Genomic DNA, 15,225 nt, shown 5'->3' on the forward strand with positions numbered 1-15,225 from the left:
TCTCCTCTCCTCTCCTCTCCTCTCCTCTCCTCTCCTCTCCTCTCTCTCCTCTCTCTCCTCTCCTCTCCTCTCCTCTCCTCTCCTCTCCTCTCTCCTCTCCTCTCCTCTCCTCTCCTCTCCTCTCCTCTCCTCTCCTCTCCTCTCCTCTCCTCTCCTCTCCTCTCCTCTCCTCTCCTCTCCTCTCCTCTCCTCTCCTCTCCTCTCTCTCTCCTCTCCTCTTTCCTCTCCTCTCCTCTCCTCTCCTCTCCTCTCCTCTCCTCTCCTCTCCTCTCCTCTCCTTCCTCTCCTCTCCTCTCCTCTCCTCTCCTCTCCTCTCCTCTCCTCTCCTCTCCTCTCCTCTCCTCTCTCTCTCTCCTCTCTCTCTCTCTCTCCCCTCTCCTCTCCTCTCTCTCTCCTCTCCTCTCCTTCCTCTCCTCTCCTCTCCTCTCCTCTCCTCTCCTCTCCTCTCCTCTCCTCTCCTCTCCTCTCCCTTTGCTCCTTTCTCACAACATCTGGTTTCCAAGCCCATCATTTCCCAGCACTCTGCAGAAAACCCACCTTATTTACAGCCTTCCCATTTGGAGGGCTCACCAGACCCCAAATTTGGCTGACATTTTCAGGTTCCTGCTTTTCATTTCGACCCATTCTTGCTTTATTTTTAGCTGTTATAAAATGACACATGTTTCCATCTTTTAGGTAATGAGATGCTTTCCACTTAATTCAATCACTGGTTAATTTGATCCTCTATTTAATTTGTTCCAAACGTCTGGAAGCAAAGTTCCATGTCTTAAGTGCATGTATATATTACATATAGAGCTTCCATCCTTTGCTCTGATCATCCTCCTTCCTCCAAACAAGCCTTCTAATTCAATCTCAGGCTACTGAAACTTGCCATTTAATTAATAAGAAAAGCCCAAATCAAAGCAAGCCAGAAGGAAAAGAAAAGGTTTAAGGAATGAATCCTGGTTATAAAAGATGACTGTGACTTAAAGTTCCATCATGGGCTACCTGCTGCTGGCTGATAGCTCTGCTACAGGCTATCAAATCCATGACAGTGAATTAATGGGAGCTAAATCTCTTAGGAGAACATTCAGAATAAATGTGAAGAGCCACTTGGTGGAACATAAACCTAAAAATATGGTGCAGCAAAGTTCTATTCTGTCACCCCAAGCCTTTGGAACTCGGAAATCAGATGGTGAGGGGACAACACTGCTGCAGTCTGTGCTAAATCTGTGTTGTGTTCAGCGCTGTCAGGAGCACCCACCAGCACTCCATGAAGCTTTCACTTCCATCCCCAGGAGAGCCCTGGAGAACCCTCACCCCCTTGCTGTAACCAAGCACTGCCCTCAGCTGAATTCTCTGGCTTTAGAGCAGTGTCAGAACCCAGGACATCCCTCTGGCTGTCCTGGATTGCCCAAACCCCTGCCAGGGGGCTCAGAGACCCTGGCACAGAGCCCAAGACACCTGTGACTTTGATTATGACCCATGGAAAAAATTACCAACCTTATATGATGATTTGCAAGCCACGAAAGTCTAAGTAGAATAATAATTAGTTTGTCACGGGGTGAAAAATGTAGAATTTTGGGGTTTTTAGAATGGGGGTTCAGGAGGCAAGATGGAGGAATCTGGGCATATCCAGCCTTTCTCCTTCTTCTTCTTGTCCCCCATCTTCTGCTGTGATGGTGGCACTTTTAGATTGGTTTAGAGACAGACTGTCTAACATAGGTGATAGATATTGGAAAATTATTGTGAATAAATTATACATAGCTTTTAGTATAAAAAGCCAACACCACCCCAAGGGCAGGGACTGTGCCACAACCCGACCTGCTGGACAGATCTCAGCAGGTCAGAGAAAGAATGGAATAGATAAGAGAAAATAAACAGCCTTGAAAATCACAGCCAAAGAATCCTGACTCCTTCGTTTTCAGGGCTGGGAAAAAGAGGCTTTCTGAGACCTTGGGGTCTTCATCTTGACCACAGAAACCAAGAAAGCAGCAGCTGAGCTCATGTGGGTGTCACACCTGGCTGGTGCTTGGTATTCAGAACTCAGTGTCTGCAGGAAGAGAAGCTGGCCTGTCACTGTCATGTTTTTTTGAAAAATCCTCTTTGCCCAGGATTTCTTCTCCTAGGAAGCTGAGAAGCCTCAGAGAAAAAGGAAAACAATAATTATCTGATTTGCTTCTGCTGTGTTTTGCTGCTTTGGAATGTGTTTGGAGATTGTTTATCCAACAGGTGATTGTTTCATTGGTTTCATGTGAATTGTTTTGACTTAATGACCAATCATGGTCAGGCTGTGTTGGGACTCTGGAAGGAGTCATGAGTTTTCATTAGTATCTTGTTAAGCCTTCTGTAAGTACCTTTTCTCTGTTCTTTAGTATAGTTTTAGCATAGCATCATATCATATCATATCATATCATATCATATCATATCATATCATATCATAGCCTCTAAGAACATGGAGTTAGATTCTCACCAAGAGGAGGGTGGGGAGGAAGCAAACCCAGCTCGGTGAGCACTGAGATGGGCTAGCTGGGATCTGCTCCACCATGAGATGGAGACAGCACTGCTGGCTTTGGTTGCTTTCCAACTGAGGTGTAGGAACAATTTGTCTTAATAAATTGTGAGGAGTAATGCAAGAGGACAGATCTCTCGAGAGGGAATGAGGGCTTTTATGGGAGCCATGGGATGAATATTAACAAACAGATCATGTTGTTATTGCTTTGTGACCTGTGCTCCACAGCTATTTGTGGCCTGAGTGCCCCAAACTCTGAGCTGATGCCTTCTGATTTTCACGGACCAGGTTCTTCCATGGTGTCTCTGATTTCTGGGGTGTGGATCTGTTGCTGAGCATCTCACCTGGGTCAGGATGCTGATAGCCTGAGAAACAGCATAAAGAAACTCCTGACAGGGGAAAGAAGCTTTTTTTTTTTCCTCCTTCACAGAAATAAAAACATTATTTATGCTGCTTTCCTGAAGCAAAATGCTTCAGCCTTCCTCCTGTAGCACTGTCCCCATGGGTGGGACGACGGCATCAGGACAGCTCAGGATGTCCTTGAGGGTTGTCCAATGGCTGGACAAGAGGGAATGGCTTCAGACTGAAAGACAAATTTGAATTAACTGTTTTTTTTACAGAAATGTCTGGTTGCAGTACCAACAGGTTTGCTCTCTCTCTGGCCTGTCTTTACCTCAGCTTAGGTAAGTTTTGGTTTTGTTTTTGAAAAGATATGTTGTGTTCAAAATATCACAAAGGGTATTTTTCAGCAGCTCTGAAAAATATCTCTCACAAATTAAATATGTGCAGGAACAGACCCATCATAATCTGATGGAGTAACCCCATCTCTCCTCTCCTCTCCTCTCCCTCTCCTCTCCTTGTTTTCACCTGTTTTGTTTCTCTTTTGTTTATGTTTTTTGTTTCTCATCTCTTTTCACCTGCATCTAAATCTCTCTCCTCTTCCCACCCTGGTGGAAAGCAAACCTAATAGAAAAAGCAGTGCTAATGATCATGACCCCACTACTATTTTATTTCCAATTGGCAGCTCATGCAAGCAGCCCTATTTTCTGTTCTAATAGGAAACTTTATGATGTTCCAAATTGCCCTGTAACAGCCTGTGCTGAGTTGCCTCCTGAAAGGTAAATGAGTTTGAAATTTTATGATCAGTTACTCTGACTTTTTTCTGCCTATTCCATAAAAAAGGAGAGGGGGGATGCATTAAAGGGACCCTCAGGTTGCAAAATGAAGCTGCTGGCAGCCAGATGGTGCCTCTGGAGGGCTGCAGGTGGGAGCAGGGCTGGTCACAGCTGCCTGATGGCTGTGTCCCCTTGTTGTGGTGGCTGTCACCTCCTGGTGAACAGGCCTGCTCCACCTGAGTGCTCACCTGGGTGGAAAGGATGGTTTGGCAGGAACAAAAGGGAGGGTTTGGGGCATCAAAGCCCAGGCATTACCCTGCATTTTATGGAGTGCCTTCTCCTGGCTTGATGGGAATCACCTGGGACTCCCACAGCTCGGTGCCATCCTGGGAATCCAGGCAGGAGCTGCTGCTGCCTTTGGGCTGCAGTCTGGGGCAGGAAATTACCCAGAGGCTGGCAGCAGCAGGACATGGGATTGTTTAACACAGAGCTGCTCTCCTGTCCTGCTTAGGGAGAGCTCATTTCCCACATGTTGGAGTCCTGCACGCTGAGAATTTCAGACTTTCTGTGCTGACAGGCTCTGACCCCCAGGAGAGAACTGCATTTGAACTGAGGCCATAGAGAAAGCTTCTAAAATTAAATAATAAAACTAAGATTATGGGTGTGTAGTTTAAACAGAAGTGTGTAATATCATGTAGCAGAAAACTTAGAGTTTAAACTTTTAGAATATAGTAATATCTGTAAAGCTAAGGTGGAGGCTTTAGGGCAGTGACTAGTCCTTCTTCTTCACCATCTTCTTCATCAGTTTGAGTTGCATTTTGTAATTAAACAAAAAAGTCCACATTGCAGAACATGAGACATTAGTTATTGAGTTAAAAGTAAAATTAATTTAAGTGTCATTTCTTAATTAAATAGTTTAACCTTGAAAGACCTTGTTAGAAAAAGATAGTTAACCATTTTATACCTTGTTAGTAGACTACTACAGCCTGGCTGTGTGAGGCCGGTGAAGATCCTTTTCCCGTGATAGCTGTGCAGTTCCTGAGCCAGATCTGGCAGGGAGCTGGAGTGGAGCAGAGCCCAGCCACAAGTTTACCCCCTCTTAACTCATCTCTTGCCTTATGACCAGCCCTGCTTTGGTTTCTTTTAAAGATGTCTGCTTATTATACATGGGTGAAATCTGGTCATGCTGTAATCTTTATTAGTCCAAAACTGAGGTCAGGCAGGTTGGATTTCTTTCCCGAGTGCTTTTATAATATTTGTGTTAGCTGGGCAGCTAAGTGCTGTCAGATGTAGCGTCAATGGAGCTTGCTGCTGTTGAAATTTTTATGGTTTCATGCATTTTACAGCATCACCTGTCAGACTCCGGCAATCATGATGTCACCTGTAGTGGAATATATAAATTTGAGCAGGGGAGAATGGAGCTAAGGCAGTTATCCAGTAATCTGGGCTCCTTTCTCCCCTCCTCCTCCTCAGGTGGGGAGGCTGGGAGGTCTTTGGATATGACAAAAGAAAAGGAGCAGATTTCTCCTGCCCTGAGCTTTGCACGAGCTGTTCTGCATGATCTGGGCAAAACTGCTGCCTTCACTCACTCTGTGGTTTCCAGACTGCCTCTTTGTTTGCTGGCTGTGCCTCTGGGGGTTTGGCCTCCTGGATCCATCCCAGATGTGTGAAAGGCTTGATCAGCACTGGGGAGGCTCCAGTGGCTGTGCTGGGGGCTGGAAACTATGTGTGAGATGGAGAAATGGGTGCCATGGGGCTGGCATGGATGGATGGATGGATGGATGGATGGATGGATGGATGGATGGATGATGGGTGATGCAGGGATGGATGGATGGATGGATGGATGGACAGTTGAAAGGATGGATGATGGATGGAGGATGGATGGATGGACGGATGGATGGATGGATGGCTTTCTTGAGCAAGTGTTCAAACATTCCTGAAGGGACCAGATCATGGGACTTGTTCTGTGTGAATAAGCACACTCTGCACATTGGCACCTTCTGATGGCCACCCATGGTCTTACCGCGCCCAGCTCTCCCCTCCCAGGCAGTGTTTGGGCTCAGCCCAGTTTTAATCTCACTGTACCTTGGATTTACCATTTACAACAGTGATAGTCAGCAAGATTTGATGAAGGGAGTGTGATGTGAGCTGGTCAAGCCTAGCAGAGGTGTGAGCTGCATGGTGGAGGGGAGGAGGACACCTTCTCCTCATGGTGTTGGGCACTGGGATGGGTCAAATCCTCAGACAGCCCATGGTCTGCACGCTCCATTGAAAGGGGGGTCAGAGATGTATGAAAAGATTCAACCACAGGTCAAGCAGCAGCAACTCTGCTCTGCTCTTTATTTCTAGAAGCAGAAATAAATTGTTTTATCCTGGTTCTCCTTGCTCAGTGTAGTTATCCCTGCAAACACTCCCTTAATTACATCAAACTCCTTTAATTACATATCAAACCAGCAATAAGATGTGGCTTAGATGAAGGCATGGAGCCCTACTGCTGAGCTGTAAACTCAGTAAAAATGGCTTAGGAACAGACTGATTGGGTTTAAAAGCTCTGTAACTGATACACATCTTACCATATCGTTGGGCCTCAATAAATCTGTTTCTAATAATCACTATTTACTGAGGTTTCACAGCTATGCCAGAGGTAGATATCTGTTACCTTGTGGTCCAGCCTCAATAAATGTGTTTTTAATAATCAATTGGTACTTCAATAATAAACAATAATTGCTTTATTATATATGAATTTGAGCAAGTTCTGCATTTTGGTTGTGCTGAAATCACTATCTAGGTTTATTTTTTTTACTCTGAAGGAGATTTTACTGACCAGCTATTGGTACTAGTGTGCACCAAATGTTACTGCTCCTTATAAAGCATTGCTGACTTGACCTGATTTATAAATCATGGAACTATTTCAGAGCTTTTTTTCTGCCCTGAACTAAGCAGTCTGTCAGGAGCTTCCAGGCAATCCTTGTAGGAGGAATGCTGCAGTCCCTCTTATGGATCATTAACTGGGAATGAACTTGGGGCCTTCAGATGTGAACACACTGCCTGCTGCCCCACGACCCAGCAAGCCAACACTTCTAGTTGACAGTACAAGTAATAGAGGTAGGAGATTCTAATCTTTTGCGGAAAAAAATTCAAAAAACCCAACAATAAATAAAGAGGAAAGTTGATTTTTTGCAGTGCCATTGAGGAAGCTTTATTTTTCCAGTGTCTCAGCTCAGCTCTGCAGAGCCTGGTGCTCCAATGGCTCAGACATCTCTGCTCATCTGCCCTGAGTGCCCTCCATATACAGATTTTGCTCTCTAAGAGCTCAGCAGGACTGGAGAGGGCTGCAGGGATGTCCTGTGCCTTGCTGGGCACTCTGTGCTGCTCCCCATTCTGTGGTGCTCTGTGGAGAAGAGGGTTTTTGGCTCAGAAATGTGATGTTTGTCTCCTTCCCACCAGTATCTAAGGTAAGTTCTTTCTGGGGCTGCACCAGGATTCTGCAGAATGTGATGATTCATCTCTGGACTTCAAAGGGCCAGGGCTGAACAGGAGGTGAAGATTCACATCACTCTAGCCAAACACCCTATTGATTCATCCTGCATCTAAATCTTCTCTAATCTGAGATCTTTACAGCTTTGTAAGGCTGGAAATACGATGCACTCCTGAGGCACAGCAGCTGATTGTTCCTGTACCTGTGCAGGAGAGGAACAGGCACTGCTCCTGCAGCACCTTCTGCCTTGATTTCACTTGAGTAAAGCTTTGCATCCCAGTCCCATCCCTGCTGGTTTTCAGCTTCCTTTTTCTGCCTCTATCAGGGTCAGGATTGAAGGCACTTGAGACAATAGTTTGCATTCAGACTCAGGTGTTTATTATTTCTTATCAATATTACCATCTCACAACCATGAGTTCTGCAGTCCTTCATTAACAAGGCACAAAATGGCCAACTATCTCTTGGTAAAAGGTCTCTTAAGGCTAAACTATCCAATTAAGAAATGACACCTAAATTATTTTCACTTTTAACCCAGTAACTGATTCCTTGAAGTCTGCAGTACAGACTTTTCTGTCCAATTACAAAATGCCACCCAAATCCATGAAGAAGAAGAAGGAAGAAGAACAACCTGCCTCCACCCTAAAACCTCCATCTTGCTTTATGTATGTATTACTATATTCTAAAACCCCAAACTCTGGGTTTTCCACCCTGTGATATTACACACTTCTAACCAACTCCACACCCCTAATCCCAGTGCTATTAATCAATTTTGGAAGCCTTCTCCACAGCCTCAGGTCAAATGCAGTGCTCTCCTGGGAATCAGAATCTGTCTGTATAGAAAGTCTCAAATTCTCAGCACCCAGAACTCCAACACATCCCTGTGATGGTGTTCACAGGGGTCCCAGGTTGAGGGAAGAGATGAGGATTTGACCCTGTGTTTTAGAAGGCTTGATTTATTATTTTATGATATATATTACATTAAAACTATACTAAAAGAACAGAAGAAAGAATTTCATCAGAAGGCTAGCTAAGAATAGAATAAGAAGGAATGATAACAAAGGTTTGGGGCTCGGACTCTCTGTCCGAGCCAGCTGGGCTGTGATTGGCCATTAATTAGAAACAACCAACATGGGCCAATCAAAAATCTACTTGTTGCATTCCACAGCAGCAGATAATCATTGTTTACATTTTGTTCTTGAGGCCTCTCAGCTTCTCAGGAGGAAAATCCTAAGGAAAGTATTTTTCATAAAAGATGTCTAAGACACATCCCCACCTTCCCAAACGTCCTTTCCATGTTGGGTCAGCCCATACTTCTCTCCCTGAAATGGGGGAGTCTTCTACAGCCTGCAGCCCCCCAGGCGGGGCTGGTAGTGGCTCTGGGGGTGGGATGGGTGTTTCTGCAGCCCAGGGCTGAGGGAGGGAGCAGGGAGGTGCCAGATGCTCAGCGGGAGCCGTGTCCCTCGCGTGCGGCGAGCGTCACATCCAATTACGGCACTCCAGCCCTAACGGGAGCAGAGTTCCCTGTCTCTAATTAGTCTGGTCAAAGGCAGGAATTCCCTTCTGCTGGCTGAGTCTGCTCCCATGACAAGAAGATTAGTGGCCTCAGCTTGTGATTGTCGAGCTCAGGGGGTTTCCACCCCACTTTAAGTCGTTTGCGATTTTCTGCTCCTCGTGGCGGCTGCTTGGAGGGGCTGGACTCATTCCAGGAGGGCAGGGGTCAAAGCGTTTTGGTGAAAGGCAGGCAGCTCTGTCCCTGCTGCCTGTTTGCTCACTCCTGGGCTACCTCTGGGCCAGTCATTTTTACATGTCAGGATGTAACAGGGAGCCAGGAGTGTGCCAGGACCTCCCTGGGCGGTGTCTGGTGGACATCAGCTGGCCCAAAGTGTTGAGAGGTGCAGCATTCAACACCCTGAAAGGATAGAAATCACAGAATCACAAAAAGGTTTGGGTTGGAAGGGACCGAAAGATAATTAAAGATATTTTTTAAAGATAATTTGTGATGGCGTTCACAGGGGTCTTAGAATGAGGGAAGAGATGAGGATCTGACTCCATGTTTCAGAAGGCTTGATTTATTATTTTATTATATATATTATATTAAAACTATACTAAAGAATAGAAGAAAGGATTTCATCAGAAGGCTAGCTAAGAATAGAAAAAGAAAGAATGATAACAAAGCTCTGTCTCAGACTCTCTGAGCCAGCTGGCTGTGGTTGGCCATTAATTAGAAACAACCACATGAGACCAATCACAGATGCACCTGTTGCATTCCACAGCAGCAGATAATCATTGTTTACATTTTGTTCGTGAGGCCTCTCAGCTTCTCAGGAGGAAAAATCCTAAGGAAAGGATTTTTCATAAAAGATGTCTGCGACAATAATTAAATATATTTTTTAAAGATAATTAAAGATATTTTTGTTCCAAAACCCTTGCCATGAGCAGGGACATCTTTCTTTAAACTGCGTCGTTCCAAGCCCCATCCATCCCTGAGAAGAGCTGTGTCACCTCCTTTCAGCTGACTGCAGGGTCCAGCTGCTGGCACATGGTTGCCTTTGAGCAGTCCCATTGCCATTTGCCTCTGCTCCTGATAAATCCTGTCGAACCATCTCTCTGTCTTTGGGGTTATAAATACCTGTGGTCAGAGCTAAACCCCAGCCCTGTGGGGCCAGAGAACCACTGAGAGCTGCTCGGGGCTCCTGCTCTCTGTTGCTGATGCCTGACAGCTCTTACTGCCTGTGGTGAATGTGGATGAAGTCTTGAATACCTGCGCTGTGGTTTGAAAGGTCTAAAATGTCTCAGTTTTCCATTTCTAGGATGTAATTGAAAATCCTCATTCTGTGTCTCTTTCTAGTGAAGTTTTTCTTATGAAGTTTAAGATTTCTTATGCCATTGTGCGCCACCACATTACTGAAGTTAATGTGGCAGAGGGGAAATGTCTTAATTCCATGTTTTGTCTCCTTTTTCTGTCCTTTTGGTTTAAACTAAGCCCTACAGGAGCTGGAGGATATTGCTTGTCAGAGCTGTAGAAAAGCTTTTGTGTCTGACTGCTTGTCCCTTGCCTCAGCTGAGTACCTCATTCCTCCCCTGACTCTTTGATATCCTGAGATTTTCTCCTGCCACAGCAAACCTGAAAAACTCTTGACTTAAATGGGTCTTTTTTTGGTAACTTAATGCTACCTTTTCTGAAAAACAAATCCTTGAAAGCTGCTCCACAGTATCTCATGGGTTTACATCAAGGCAGATCAAAGGTCCCATTAGCAAAATATATTCTGGACAACTGCAAATAAGAATAAATTGTTTGGGAGTACACTAAATGCTGTGGAAATATGTGAGATCTAGAGATGCTTGGGGTCATCAGGAGAAAGGCAGGAATTCAGGAGAAAAAATCCTAGCAAAAGGTTTTTCAGAAAATATGTCCATGACAGGTAAGCACAGTTCTTCCCCTGAACTCCTGGGAACCCACACAGTGTCCTGAAGCAGAGAATTTGGTTTGATTGTCCTGAGATTTGTTTGGTTTCCAGAGCTCATTGTGCATCCCTTGCACTCTTGTAGAGTTTACTTTGTTTTGTTCCTGTTCCCTTTTCAGTCCTGCCTGAAAAATCACTGAGCTTTCTAGTACTGTAATAGCCATCATTAATAATAATACCTTTAAATTATTCTAGTTAGTCTTTTTAAAGCATTTTCCTGACTACCTTCTTCTTTGCTAATTGCCTTTCTCCAGTGCCCTGAGGAAACCTGAATTTCCCAGAAGTTTTGGAGGGAAGGACAGGGAACTTGGCTGTGATATTTATACATTTTTCCTAAATGTAGGAAATTTGTCAGCTGCTGGAGAAGAAATACAATTTTTATGGCCCTATTTGTGCCCAGAATGGGGAGATAATGGCCAGAGAACACCAGGGCTTTTCAGACCATCAAAAAATCAAAAGTTCTGGGCTTTTCCGACCATCAGAAAATCATCTGCTGTTCCTCTCCTCTCCCCTGCTGCTTGAAGTCAGGTGCCCTGGTTAAATTGGTTTAATTATTGGTTAAATAATGATGGGGATGCCATCAAGAGGCTGAGATGGGGGTTCAGTAGCCCTGAAGTGGGTGGAGGAAAGGTTTGAAGTTGGTTTGGGGTTCCCCTCAGCCCTGTGTCCTCAGCAGGGCCACTCAAGGACTATTCAGAAATCCAGCACTATTCAGAAATCCCTTCCAGAGCTTTTACCAAAAACCCTCCAGACTCTTGAGTTGAACTGGCACTCAGAGAATCAAGGCTGGGGAGGAAAATCTGGAGAAGGCTTCACTTGCAGGTGTTTGAAACCAAGGAATTTCTGTGACACTTAATTGAAAAATGATCATTTTCTGGTAAACCATAACAAAAATCTCCAGCTAACTCTGAATCCAGCTTTCCCTTTCATGCAGGACTTTTTTTCTCAGCTGTCTCTCCCCTTGGCTGTGCCCAGCCTGCAGGATTCTGAGCTCTGGAGTTGAGGAATTGTTGGTGATCAGGGTGCCCTAAATGCCAGGAGCAGATGCAATAAAGAGCTGTTCCTTTCCACTTGAAATGCCTGTTGCCTTTGCCAGGCAGCCAACACTGTAAATTCATTCTGACTATTTAAAAAAAGACCTTTTAGAGCTTTTGAGTGGTTTCTGGCTTATTCTGTAGCAATAAAACCACAGTGGCTGGGAGTCAGACGTTCAGGACCTCACCAAGTAACTCAATACAAGATATTTGGGAGCCTTGTGAAGTGCTTAGGAACGAGATAATTATACTGGCCTTTATCCCATTGTTTTCCTGCTCATAATCACTGCCCAGGGCTCTGTCTGGTGGCATTTGGGATTAATGTGGAACAAAAAAATAGGGCAGGGAATTGCAAAGTGGGAATCCCACCTGCTGGGGGGTGGTGGAACAATGGTGTGAAGAAGACAGGGGAAAAGGGAAGTGAGGGGGTGAATTTTCCTTCTTATCCTGCAGATAATTTTCCTTCTTATCCTGAAGAATTTTCCTTCTTGTCCTGCAGAATTTCCCTTCTTGTCCTGCAGAATTTCCCTTCTTATCCTGCTGCACAGCACTCAAAGAGGAGCTCAGACATGGCTTGTCTTGCCTGGTTATGTAAGGGCAGATTTCACCCTTGGAATCCATGGCAGTTTGGGTTCCAAATCCCAATTCTCTCATTCCCTGAGGAATTCAGCCCTGAGAGCCTGAGGACAGCAGAGCTCAGCAGTGAGGGATTGCAGGGCTCAGCTGAGGCTCTGCCTTCCTCTGACACCCTCACCTGGCAGCTCTGGTGGTCACTCAGGTGATGGAAGGGTCCTGATGAGAGATGATTTTCCTGCCTGACTGGGACCCAGTTTGCCAGCCCTGGCATCTGAGCAGGGCTTTTCCATGCAGCAGGGAAGGATGTGCTTGAGAAGGCTGATAAATGGTCTGTGAAGATTGGTCTGATACCGTTTTGGCCTTCTGGGAATGAGGACCTCATTGCAGATCAAATGTCTGATCTTTAAACTGGCATAAATCAGCATCACTCTAGCAAAGTTAATGGAGTTGTGCTGATTTACACCAGCTGAATTTATACCATCAAAAATCATTCATTTGCTCTGTCTCTTCTCCGCTTTTCCCCCCTCCTTGGATTAGAAATGAAGTCTATAAAGCTAATATGGTCCCTGCAGCAGCATAACTTCCACAGAGTGTTTGCTTGAAGAGGTTAAAAGCCCTATAAACTGCTTTACATTCTCTAATAATAAAATGCAGATGCAAAGGGGAAGGATTTGATGGTCAATTAATACAGAAACCATCCAGTGCTTTGCATAGGTCCTGCTCCTTGGCTTTGAAATACTATGCCCAATTAAAACCTTCCCCAGAACTATACCAAGATTAAAAAAGTAATAATAATCTGCATCACTCTAGGTAGCATGCTGCACTTTTCAGGCTGCCTCTGAGCTATGCCTCATAAACTCTTGGATAAGATTTGTCTGGGTGTTTCCAAGTGCAACTGCTCCTGGAGCAAAGCTGCAAAGCAGCATTCAGCAGGCAAAGCTGGAGAGTTATTTTATGGGGGAAAGGAGGAGGAGGGGGGTAAGGAAAGTGTTGAGAATCCCTCGTGCATTCCACTGAAAGGAAAAGAAAATTGTAGTTCCTGTAAAGGTTCTGGGTTATCCAGAGGGTGCTGGGCTGTGCCCACAGAGTGGCTCTGGTGTGGGCTGACACAAATTCCAGTGAATTTGCAGCTGGGTTGAGTGATGGCCACTCCAAAGGAACAGTGCAGGCTATCGAGACATTATTTTGTGGATGGCATCTGGATTTAATAGTCCAGAAGGCAGAAGAAAAGCCTTTCTCTAGCAGAGCTGAAAGGGTATGTGATGGTGTTCGCAGGGGTCCCAGGATGAGGGAAGATATGAGAATGCTGACTCCATGTTTTAGAAGGCTTGATTTATTATTTTATTATACATATTATATTAAAACTATCCTAAAAGAAGAGAAGAAAGGATTTCATCAGAAGGCTAGCTAAGAATAGAAAAAGAATGATAACAAAGGCTTGTGACTGACCGAGACAGTCTGGACAGCTGGACTGTGATTGGCCATTAATTAGAAACAACCTCATGAGACCAATCCCAGATGCACCTGTTGCATTCCACAGCAGCAGATAACCATTGTTTACATTTTGTTCCTGAGGCCTCCCAGCTTCTCAGGAGGAAAAATCCTAAGGAAAGGATTTTTCAGAAAATATCATGGCTACAGGCAGAAGGTAGTTTGGGCAGTGAGCAGCACCCACAGTAATCAATCAGTCAATAATCAATATCAGCCATCCCCTTCTTGGCTCCAGGGTTTCTCACTGACACCAATAGGGAAATACATCACCATGTTTTAAGGTCCCTAGTAATTTACTTGCTGTACAGTGTGACAAAAAGAAGGAGAAGCAGAGTTCTGCAGAGGTTTAGATGTCTGGAGACACTCCCTTCTGGAGACTCTCCAGTAGCATTCAAAGGTAAAGGCATCTTGAGCCATAATGTCAGCAGGAGGAGGAGGAGAAGGAGAAGAAAGAGAAGGAGAAGGAGAAGGAGAAGGAGAAGGAGAAGGAGATGAAGAAGAAGAAGAAGAAGGAGAAGAAGAAGAAGAAGAAGAAGGAGAAGACGACGGCGACGACGACAGGGGCTACACCATACTAAAAATCCCAAAACCTAAATTTCTCACCCAAGTGACATACTGTACTACCCTCTATTATCTATTTCACACCTTGGTAAATTCTAATCTATCTCAAAGCCTCAGAAGCCCTCCCCATGGGTGCAGGTTAAAGGCACTGTTTCTCTGGGGGTCAGAGCAGACAGAGCAATGTTCTCTGTGCCCTGGGTTCCCACATAAAAAGTCTGGTGGACCAGCCAGGCTCTCTGCTCTGCTGCACTCTGACAAGGGCTTCCCATCAGGTCCCACCTTGGCTGACTCACTGGACACTGCACAACCTCCTGCACTCAAACCATTCCAGGCAGCAGAACTCTGCAGCTGGGCCTGGAACCAGCTCCCACCCAGCACAGCTGGTGAGGGAGTCTGCAGCCCCTCCACATGCTGATTGCTCACACAGAGCACAGTGAGGGTGGTGGGTCCCATCTGGCGTGCCTGGAGTCATCCAACTCTGTTCTAAGCACTGGGGCTCAACAATGGCTGTTTGGGCTCTGCTGTTGATTGAATGGGATTTGTTGTCCATAATAAAACTCTTGGCACATGATCAGTCACTGTATATAAATCCAAATTACACAACTAACAGCCACAGTCCTGTAGAACAGCTCTGAAACACCATCAGAACGGGGGCCATCCCAAACCCAGGCATTCTGAAGAGCCATGAGAAATCTGGCAGTGCCATTCAGGTCCCCTCCAGGTAGACTTGCAGGTGTAGAACATGGCTGGTGGTTGTCCTTGAGAGCTCCTGGCCAATGTCTGAACCCCAGCACAAAGGCTGGGATAATTTCTGAAGTACCTACAACCAAACAACAGAAGGTGACACGACACTCTGTCCTTGAGGCCACAATAAACAGCATCAAACAGTTTAACTCTGCTGATTTTACTGGCAAAGCAGGGCAGGGGCCTGCACCAGCAGCATGTCCTCCTCCCAAACCCACAGGGATAAAGCTGACAGAAGCCCGGAGGTCTCAGTCACACCAGTGGCCCCATA

This window comes from Zonotrichia leucophrys, chromosome 18 (genome assembly GCF_028769735.1).
Source record: "Zonotrichia leucophrys gambelii isolate GWCS_2022_RI chromosome 18, RI_Zleu_2.0, whole genome shotgun sequence".
Taxonomy (NCBI): domain Eukaryota; kingdom Metazoa; phylum Chordata; class Aves; order Passeriformes; family Passerellidae; genus Zonotrichia; species Zonotrichia leucophrys.